This window comes from Mesitornis unicolor, unplaced genomic scaffold (genome assembly GCF_000695765.1).
Source record: "Mesitornis unicolor isolate BGI_N332 unplaced genomic scaffold, ASM69576v1 scaffold1523, whole genome shotgun sequence".
In the NCBI taxonomy this organism is placed as follows: Eukaryota; Metazoa; Chordata; class Aves; order Mesitornithiformes; family Mesitornithidae; genus Mesitornis; species Mesitornis unicolor.
In genome coordinates, this window is record NW_010176547.1 from 19,231 (window position 1) to 28,761 (window position 9,531).

At 43.6% G+C, this 9,531-nt stretch overlaps 1 pseudogene; it reads left to right on the forward strand.

The window, feature by feature from the left end:
* Window positions 1-2,625: 2,625 nt before the first annotated feature.
* LOC104535100 lies at window positions 2,626-3,547 on the forward strand (annotated as a pseudogene).
* Window positions 3,548-9,531: the final 5,984 nt, after the last annotated feature.

Sequence of the window (9,531 nt, forward strand, 5' to 3'; positions counted from 1 at the left end):
GCAGTCCAGAAGGCAAACTGCGTCCTGGGCTGCAACAAAAGAAGTGTGGCCAGCAGATCGAGGGAGATTATTCTACCCCTCTACTCTGCTCTCATGAGACCTCATCTGGAATACTCCATCCAGCTTTGGAATCCCCAGCACAAAAAGGCCATCAAAGTGCTGGAGCAGGTCCAGAGGAGGGCCACAAAGATGATCAAAGGGCTGGAGCACCTCCCCTATGAGGACCTGCTGAGAGAGTTAGGGCTGTTCAACCTGGAGAAGAGAAGGCTCCGGGGGGAGCCTATTATAGCAATATTCCAGTACCTGAAAGGTGCCCGTAAGAAATATGGGGAAGACCTGTTCACTAGGGCATGTAGCGATAGGATGAGGGGTAATGGTTTTAAACTAGAAAAGAGTAGATTTAGGTTTGATATTAGGAAAAAGTTCTTCAATATGAGTGTGATAGATCACTGGAACAGGTTGCCCAGAGAGGTAGTGGAGGTCCCATCCCTGGAGATGTTCAAGGTCAGGCTTGGTGGGGCTCTGAGCAACCTGATCTAGTAACACTGTCCCTGCTTACTGCAGAGGGGTTGGACTAGATGGTCTTTAAAGGTCCCTTCCAACCCAATACATTCTATGATTCTATGATTATATAACATTTTATTTCTTATTCTCTGTTTGGCTTTCTTGTCTTCCTTTTGGATAAATAAATTCAGTATAAATAAGAATCATAACTAACAATTTAGTTAATTGGGATTCTTCCTCCTCTGTCTTCTCTTTTCCCTCTTTATTTCCTTCATGTGGGGTACCTCAGCTGGACTGAAGCCCTTGGACAGGGTGACTTTGACCTTGAGAAGATTCCAGTCTGCCCTTGAGAGAATAAACAGGAAACATAATAACTTTGAACCAATGAGAAGAAGACACATCTGGGGAAAGAGAGTATAAAGAGATGGGGAAAAAAACCAATAAAGGCTTTTTGTGCTACACCAACACTTGCTGTCTTGTCGCTTTGGCCATCCCAATTGCAACAATTGGCGACCCTGACGCGAAGCGACAGGATAATCCACAGACTGTGGAGGGCTGCAGGGAGACGTGCAGCGGGGGTGGAGCCCAGTGAAGCTGAGAGCAGCGGGGAGCGCTGCCTGGTCCAGACCTGAATTCTGACACCTGATAAGGTGAGCCACCAGGAACATAGACACAACACTCACAAAAGAGGAGGCTAGTGTGCTGAATGTATGGAAAGAGATATTGAAAAAGCGGGAACTGAAAATGGAGGAATTAATGTTACTAAGAATACTGGTATGGGGAAAAAATAGTGAAGTGCCAGCGTCCACTGAAACTGTGTTCAGTGTGAGTGTACAGGAAAAAAATTTAACAGACTGTGCTACACAGGGGACCAAAGATGCTGTAACACCTTTAATGATATGGCTTCTACTTTATGAGATGCTGAAAGACTTTAAAACGCAGCGAGATCAGGCCGCGGGCACTGCATCTGCTTCTAATACGGCACAACGTTTTGCATACCCCGTGCCGCTCCCTTCAGAGGAACAGACTCAGGAGAATGAACAAATTATGGACGCTAAGGGAACAACAATGCTAGAAGAAGAAAAAATTGTAAATTCCGGAGTACACCCTAAAACCCATGAGCCGTGGCTGCAGAGGGAAGGAGGGGCAGAGCGAGCAGCAGTCAGACCGGGGTGCTGCGCACAGGCACCACCATGACTCGGCGCCGCTGGGGCTGCCGCTTGCCCGTGCCTCTGCAACTCCTGCTGCTGCTGCTGCTGCTCCGTGCCAGAGCAACATCTAAAAAGAATAAAAAAAATAAAAGCCATTTTGCAAAGCAGTGTCGGTTTAAATTTCACTTAAATGGCCAGCCAGGCAAATGGCAAGAAGAGCACGAGGAGGGTCCTGCCACATCAGCAAATAATCCATTCCTTGGCCACCCTCAAACACAAGCCTTTGTGACTGGTTATCAGGTAAAACCAGGGGATCAGCCAGCATGGATGTATCCACCACCGACATAGTAACAATAAATGACTGTCAAATACACAAAGTGCTTTTGGATGCATGGGGACCAATTGGTAAAGGACTTGGTGCATTATTAATAGGAAGGTCAACTAGCACTTTACAAGGATTGATGGTACATGGGGGTGTGATTGATGTGAACTATATGGGACAGATCTGGGCTATGATATCTACTGCAACACCACCAGTAACTGTCACTAAAGGAACTTGAATTGCTCAGCTTGTGCCTTCTGTGAGTTTTGTTCCTAGAACAGAGCAGACTATTCGCAGCGACAATCGATTTGGATCCACTGGGAAACTGCTTGTCTTTTGGTCCCAGATTGTCACAGACAAGAGACCACAAATGGTCTGCACATTTACAATGAACCATGCTACCCCCTCAAAATTAATGGGTTTGTTGGATACAGGAGCTGATGTCACCATCATCGCACAACGTGATTGGCCTCCTACCTGGCCCTTGGTATCGAATACAACAGGAGTGGTAGGCCTTGGGGGGATGGCAAATAGTTTTATGGCTGCTAAACTTGTTGTTATTAGCAATCTTGAGGGACAGAAAGCCACCATCAGGCCATATGTAACCACTGCGCCCTTGAACTTACGAGGGAGAGATAGTCTTGCACAATGGGGGTTAAGGATTACAACGGATTTTTAATGAAGGCCACTGCATTGCAGGGCGTCACACGGCCAACACTGGCTCTGAAGGGGTTAACGGAAAAGCCAGTGTGGGTGGATCAGTGGACCCTTAATCAAGAAAAACTCATAGCCCTGCAGCTTTTAGTCGCAGAACAATTGGCTGCAGGACACACTGAACCCTCTTATAGCCCATGGAACACACCTGTGTTTGTGATAAAGAAGAAATCAGGGAAGTGGCATTTGTTGCATGACCTAAGGAAGATCAATGAGATGATGGCAACTGTGGGAGCATTGCAACCAGGGATGCCCTCACCAACCATGATTCCAATGCAATGGGAAATTGTAATAATGGACTTAAAGGACTGTTTGTTTTATTTTACTATTCCTCTAAAATGAACAGGACATGGAAAAGTTTGCATTTACAGTGCCATCAGTAAACAATAGTAACCCTGCCAAAAGGTATCATTGGAAGGTACTTCCTCAAGGCATGAAGAACTCGCCTACCATTTGTCAGTGGTTTGTAGTGAAGGCTTTGAGTCCAGTCTGTGCTGCATTCTCAGCAGGATATCATTACCATTACATGGATGATATTTTGTTGGCCAGTCCTTCAAAGACAATGTTGGCCGACATGGAGAATGCAACACATGGATTATTGCAAAGATATAGGTTGGTTCTCGCCCCAGAGAAGGTGCAACATCAGCAGCCATGGTTGTATTTAGAAATGAAAATATTAGGTCAAACAGTCGTGCCACAACCGATTCAGTTGCAGATAGAAGTTAAAAACTTAAATGATGTACAGAAGTTGGCAGGAGTAATTAATTGGGTGCGATCCTATTTGCGGTGGACATCTTCTGAGATACAACCACTTTTGGAGATGTTAAAGGGGCATTCAGATATTGCTGTACTATGAGTCCTCACCCTAGAAGCAAAACAGGTAATTGAAAGAGTAGAGCAAGCAATTACAAAGAAGCACGTATGGAGACTTGATTTAACAACATCAGTGCAAGTGTTTGTGTTGATAGATGAAATGACACCTTTTGCCATGATTGCACATTTGTTGCGAAAACAGGGAGAATAAATCTGGTCTTGTGAGGCTGGCACCGAATATGCGACAGACGCAAATCGGGAAACAAACAGTAATCGTTTATTTACAGCAACATTTACAGGTTCTTTTGGATTGCTGGTGATAAATTAAAAAGCTACAGGTACAGTAAAGGCTTTATAACTAATATAATACCAACAACAAAGCACTATGGAACACAAAAATGCCAACACAACAACCAACAACTTGCTCACAGTGAGCCTGGCTGCCTGGCAAATAGATAAGCCCGTTTGAACAGAAATACAGTGGAGCAAAATCAATACACTCAGGGAAACCTAGAACTGCACCTGAGGAGAAAATATAAAATACACTCAGGGTATATGAACCTGAGGAGAGAAATATAGAATACACTCAGGTTATATGAGCCTGAGGAGAAAATAGAATACACCCAGGGTATATGAACCTGAGGAGAAAATATAGAATACACCCAGGGTATATGAACCTGAGGAGAAAATAACACTCAGCGTTAGCTGAGGTAAATAATCTTACCCACAAGGTGACCCAAGTGGTGGGGATGGAGAGGGAGCGAATTCGTTAATCCGTCCAGTTCATTTGTGTAGTTTCAAGTTCATCCTGTCCCACGTAAGTTACCTTGGCCAGCATTCCGACCAAGGGGGAAGGTTCTCATCACTCCATGGCTGAAGAAGTAACTCCCCATTCTAGCATGAATCTTAGGGGTTTTATTCCCTGATGTACGTGACAGCAGGCAGGAGGATGCCTGAGTGGACTCAAATTTCTGCATTACATCACCAGGGCATACATGTGGGTGGGGATGACTATAGACAACCTTATCAGTTATGTTAATGTCACAAAGTCCATTAATTCACACCTGCATGGGTAGAGGTAATGGCTCCTTTGCTTGGGGTGGAAAGAGATGGGGGACTGGGACCATGAGGCCTCCGCCTCATTTCACACTCCTCCAGGCATCCGGATAACACCAGATATGGATCTAGTGATGGTTGCCACCTCGCTCAGTGCTTGCCATCTCCCCAATGCTTGGTTTCATGCTTCCAGGCACGCAGCTACCTGGTGAAAGTGCCTCGGACTTTGTGACTAACTTTTTTCTCTCTCTCTACAACAGTGGAATTTAGGTTGGCAAGACCCTTTGCATGTTTTAGAATGGGCCTTTCTACCTTTTAGAGAAAAAGAAACAAAACAGCTCATGGTCTGTTTGAGCTTTTGGCCCAGATTATCATTAAAACAGAACTCGTTGTGTGGAGCTATTGGCAAGGGATCCCGAGAAGATTGTGATAACAGTAGAAAGTCAGTATTTTGAATGGTGTCTCGCCAATAGCTCAGCACTTCAAGCCACAATGATAAATTTTAAAGGTCAAATCACTTATCATCTGCCCTCTCATCCTCTTTTGAAAATGGGCAGTCAAATTCAATTTGCACAGAAACAATTCAGTCAATCAGACCCTGTGGATGGTGTTACAGTGTTTACTGATGATTCTGGCGAGACAGGAAAGGCTGCCATAGTTTGGCATGATGGCCACCAATGGCAAAGTAAAGTAGAACATCAAGAAGGCTTTCCTCAAATTGTAGAATTAAGAGCCATGGCAATGGCATTCCAACATTTTACTGGTCCTGTGAATGTTATTACTGATTCAATTTATGTAGCTGGACTAGTACAACAATTGGATAAGGCTATTTTGGGTCATGTCACTCAGGAGAAACTCTTTGGTGTTTTAAAACTGTTATGGGTTGAAATTCAAAGACGACAACATCCATATTATGTTTTGCATATTAAGAGTCATACTTCTCTTCCGAGATTTTTGGTAGAAGGAAATGCAAGAGCGGATGAATTTGCGTCAGGTGTAGCAATGGGACCAACACCAAATATCAAGCAGCAGGCAATCATGTCTCATCAGTATTTTCGTCAGGGCTATTGTGCTCTCAGGCGACAGTTTCGTCTGTCTCATGCTGAGGCACATGCCATTGTTGTGGCTAAACCCGACTGTCCGGGGCCGGGGGGCCCCCCATTATTATGGAACCAATCCCAGAAGGCTTTGAGCCCTTCAGATATGGCAAACAGACGTTACCCACATCAGTGAATTTGGCAGATTAAAATTTGTTCATGTATCTATTGATACTTTTTCATCGGTTATCATTGCTACTGCCCACACAGGTGAAAGCGGCAAAGAAGTTATTAGACACTGGCAATGGGCATTTTCCGTTGCTGGGGTTCCTACTCAGATCAAGACAGACAATGGTCCAGCATATGTTTCTGGAAAAGTGAATGCATTTTTGTAATTATGGGGGGTGACACATGTTACTGGTATTCTACACTATCCCACTGGGTAGGGCATTGTGGAACGTGCACATGGCATGCTCAAATGCCTTCTTCAAAAACAAAAAGGGGAAATGACTGGTGAAACCCCTGAAGAGCAGTTAAATAGAGCCATGTATGTGCTGAATTTTGTTAATATAACAGAGAATTTGCAGGAGCCACCTATGGTTCACCACATTGAGTCCCTACATAAAATGACCATTGTTTCCCCTGGCGTTAAGGTTAGGGTGAAGGACCTGTAGAGTGGACAATGGTCACCTCCATGTGATTTATTAACTTGAAGAAGAGGATGCTTGTGTCTCCACAGATGGTGGTCCCCGGTGGGTTCCTGCTTGCTGTATTCGGCCTGTTATGGATGGTTCACGCAAGTGAAGAATGGAAAGTTCGACAACCGAATCAAGAATCGGAGTTTTTAGGATCAGTAACGATGGATGCTTGTGTGATGTTTAACTATACCTATAACACTATTCGAAAGAGTCAGAATGTAAATGCTACTTTGTGTATAGAAATGCTACAGTCTGGTGTAATTACACCTCCTCCAACACTGAAACTCAATAGTGGGCCATGTAGCCTTGAGCGGCTTACATTACTAACACCCCAGATGGGACACTGCTTTTGGACCTCGATGGATCCGTGAGATCGCAGGACCTCCAGCCGACACCAAGTGATTCTCGGGGAGAACCTTCAATCCCCAGACCGAAGAGCTCTAAGCAAGACCCCAGGGAAGGTAAAAGGCATTCTTTCTTTAAGAGGATGGAGTCCTGAAGGAAGATTATAGTCTGTGGAATATCTAGGTATTGAGGTTTGGTGTGTGTGTTAAATTACTGGTAATTAGTTTTAGAATATGTGATAAGTGTGGTTGTTGTTTCTGTATTGTGTGTCATTTAATTGTGTTCATAATATAGCTACAAAATTTGGGACAGGATTAAATATTGTAATAATTGATAGCCAATTTATACTCTTGAAGATCAGGAAAGGTAGCCAAAGAATGGAACTTTAAAGTATAATACCATATTGCAGTTAATATTGTTCTGTTCTCAACTTGGAAAGTGGGATGAAGGTCTGTATGCTGATGCTTTTATGAGTCTGTATAGAAATCTAAATACACAGGAAAATGTCAGTTATTGATATGTATGGAATAATTTGGCATATGATCTCAATTCTGAAACAAAAAAGGAGGAAACGCGGAGAAGCATCAAAAGGCTGCAAACCAAGGTGCTGCAGAAGCTGAGATTCCCATGAGAACTTTATTAAGAGAACACAAACAGCAGCTGGGATTTATACAAAGGATGAGATTGGTTGAATAACTTGTTTAAAGGATGGGGACTGTCTGGGTGGTTGTTACCTCTGTTAAAAACTAAATTGTTGGTTTCGTTCATCATTGTGTTAAGCCTGTGGTGGATGGTGTGTGCCAGTGACAGATGGATAGTTTTGCAGCCAAAGCAGAATGTGTGGATCACCCTAGCCAACAAGACAGGGCAGGATTCTATTTGTTTATCTACTGCCTCACCTGGTAATCCATTTTCAACATGTTTGGTGGGTCAAGTGTTGGACAACTGGCCTGTGCCTACAGCTCAGCAGGCCATAGCCAATGGTTCAAGAGTGATTGATAATTGGGATGGCTGGATTCCATATTTAAGCCAAAGTGACCTTGAACCACGGGAGCTGGAGTTGTTGGGATCTGTAAAAATGGATTATTGTTTATATTTTAATTATTTAGGGAAAAATCAGACAATGAGACAATGGGTAAATTCTAATTTGATTGTGTATAGAAATGATAGTTTTTGCTGTAATCATACATCAAAGAATGCTTCAAGATCTAGCAACCATCCAATTAGCCTGCCCCCCGGAGTGTTTTTGATTTGCGGATATAGAGCGTGGCCTGGTATCCCTTCACATCTCAAAGAAGGACCTTGCAGTTTGGGCCGCTTAACATTGCTGATGCTCAATGACACCGTGATCCACAACGCCTTTCGCAGTCAATCACACAATAGGCAAACTGTTCATACATACAAAAGTGATTGTAAGGACAATCTGAACTTTTGGGTTCTGGGTGAAACCATAGCCACATCTATCTTTGCTCCTGGGGTGGCAGCTGCTCAGGCGCTAACCACCCTCAACAAGCTGGGGTGTTGGTTAGCAAAACAGAGCAATTTGACCTCAATGACTTTAAGTGGACTGTTATTAGACGTAAATTCAGTTAGATATGCTACATTGCAAAATAGAGCTGCTAAAGATTTTTTGTTGTTAGCACAAGGGCATGGATGTGAAGATTTTGAAGGAATACATTGTATGAATTTGTCGGACCATTCAGAGTCAATTCATAAGAGTATTCAGATGTCAAAGGAAGGAATGAAGAAAACTTCAGCTTGATGATGGGTGGAATTGGTTAAATAACCTTTTTAATGGCTGGGGATTGTCTGGTTGGGTTTTATAATTGATTAAGACTGTATTTTTGATATTGATTGTTGTTGTAGTTGTGTTATTGATGCTGCCACATTTACTGTCCCTGATGCAAAGCTCGCTGCAAAAGGCCACACAGGCAATTTTTGTAGCACAAATACAAAAAGGGGGAATTGTGGGGGACCTCAGCTGGACTGAAGCCCTTGGACAAGGTGACTTTGACCTTGAGAAGATTCCAGTCTGCCCTTGAGAGAATAAACAGGAAGCATAATAACTTTGAACCAATGAGAAGAAGACACATCTGGGGAAAGAGAGTATAAATAGATGGGGAAGAAAAACACTGAAGTGCTACTCCAACACTTGTTGTCTTGTTGCTTTGTCTGTCCCAACCGCAACACCTTCATTGTCCACTTTAAGCTCTGCAATCCCAATTTTACTACTGTCTCCAACAGAAAAATCCATTGTACTACTCAGAGTCTTCTAGATGAAATAAACGAAATTAGAATCAAACTCTTGTTTGATAGCAGTTGTTTCAGTATGGAAACATGTCATGATTTAGGCCCAGTGCATAACTGAGCACCACGATGTCCCAAAAAGGGGCTAATCAAAATGAGGACTGGGAGAGCTTCTCACCACTTAAACAGGTCACAGGCAAAAGACAGACTCATCATAAGGAATAAAAAACAGAACAATTTTAATTTTATTACCAACATCAGAGTAGAACAATGGGAGATACAACCAGATCTTAAAATCAAAACACCTTCCCCCCACCCCTCCCTTCTTCCCGGACTCAACTTTTGTTCCCCGTTCCTTCACCTTCCCCCTCCCCCTTTGCCTTGAGGTGCAGGGGAATGGGAGTGGAGGTTTGCAGTTGGTCTTCCTGCAAAGTGCTTCTCAGAAATCAAACCCCCTTCCCCCCACCCCTCCCTTCTTCCCGGACTCAACTTTTGTTCCCCGTTCCTTCACCTTCCCCCTCCCCCTTTGCCTTGAGGTGCAGGGGAATGGGAGTGGAGGTTTGCAGTTGGTCTTCCTGCAAAGTGCTTCTCAGGAATAGGAAAAAAAAAACAGACCTCAGCCCAGTGTCTCTCTCTCTCTGCTT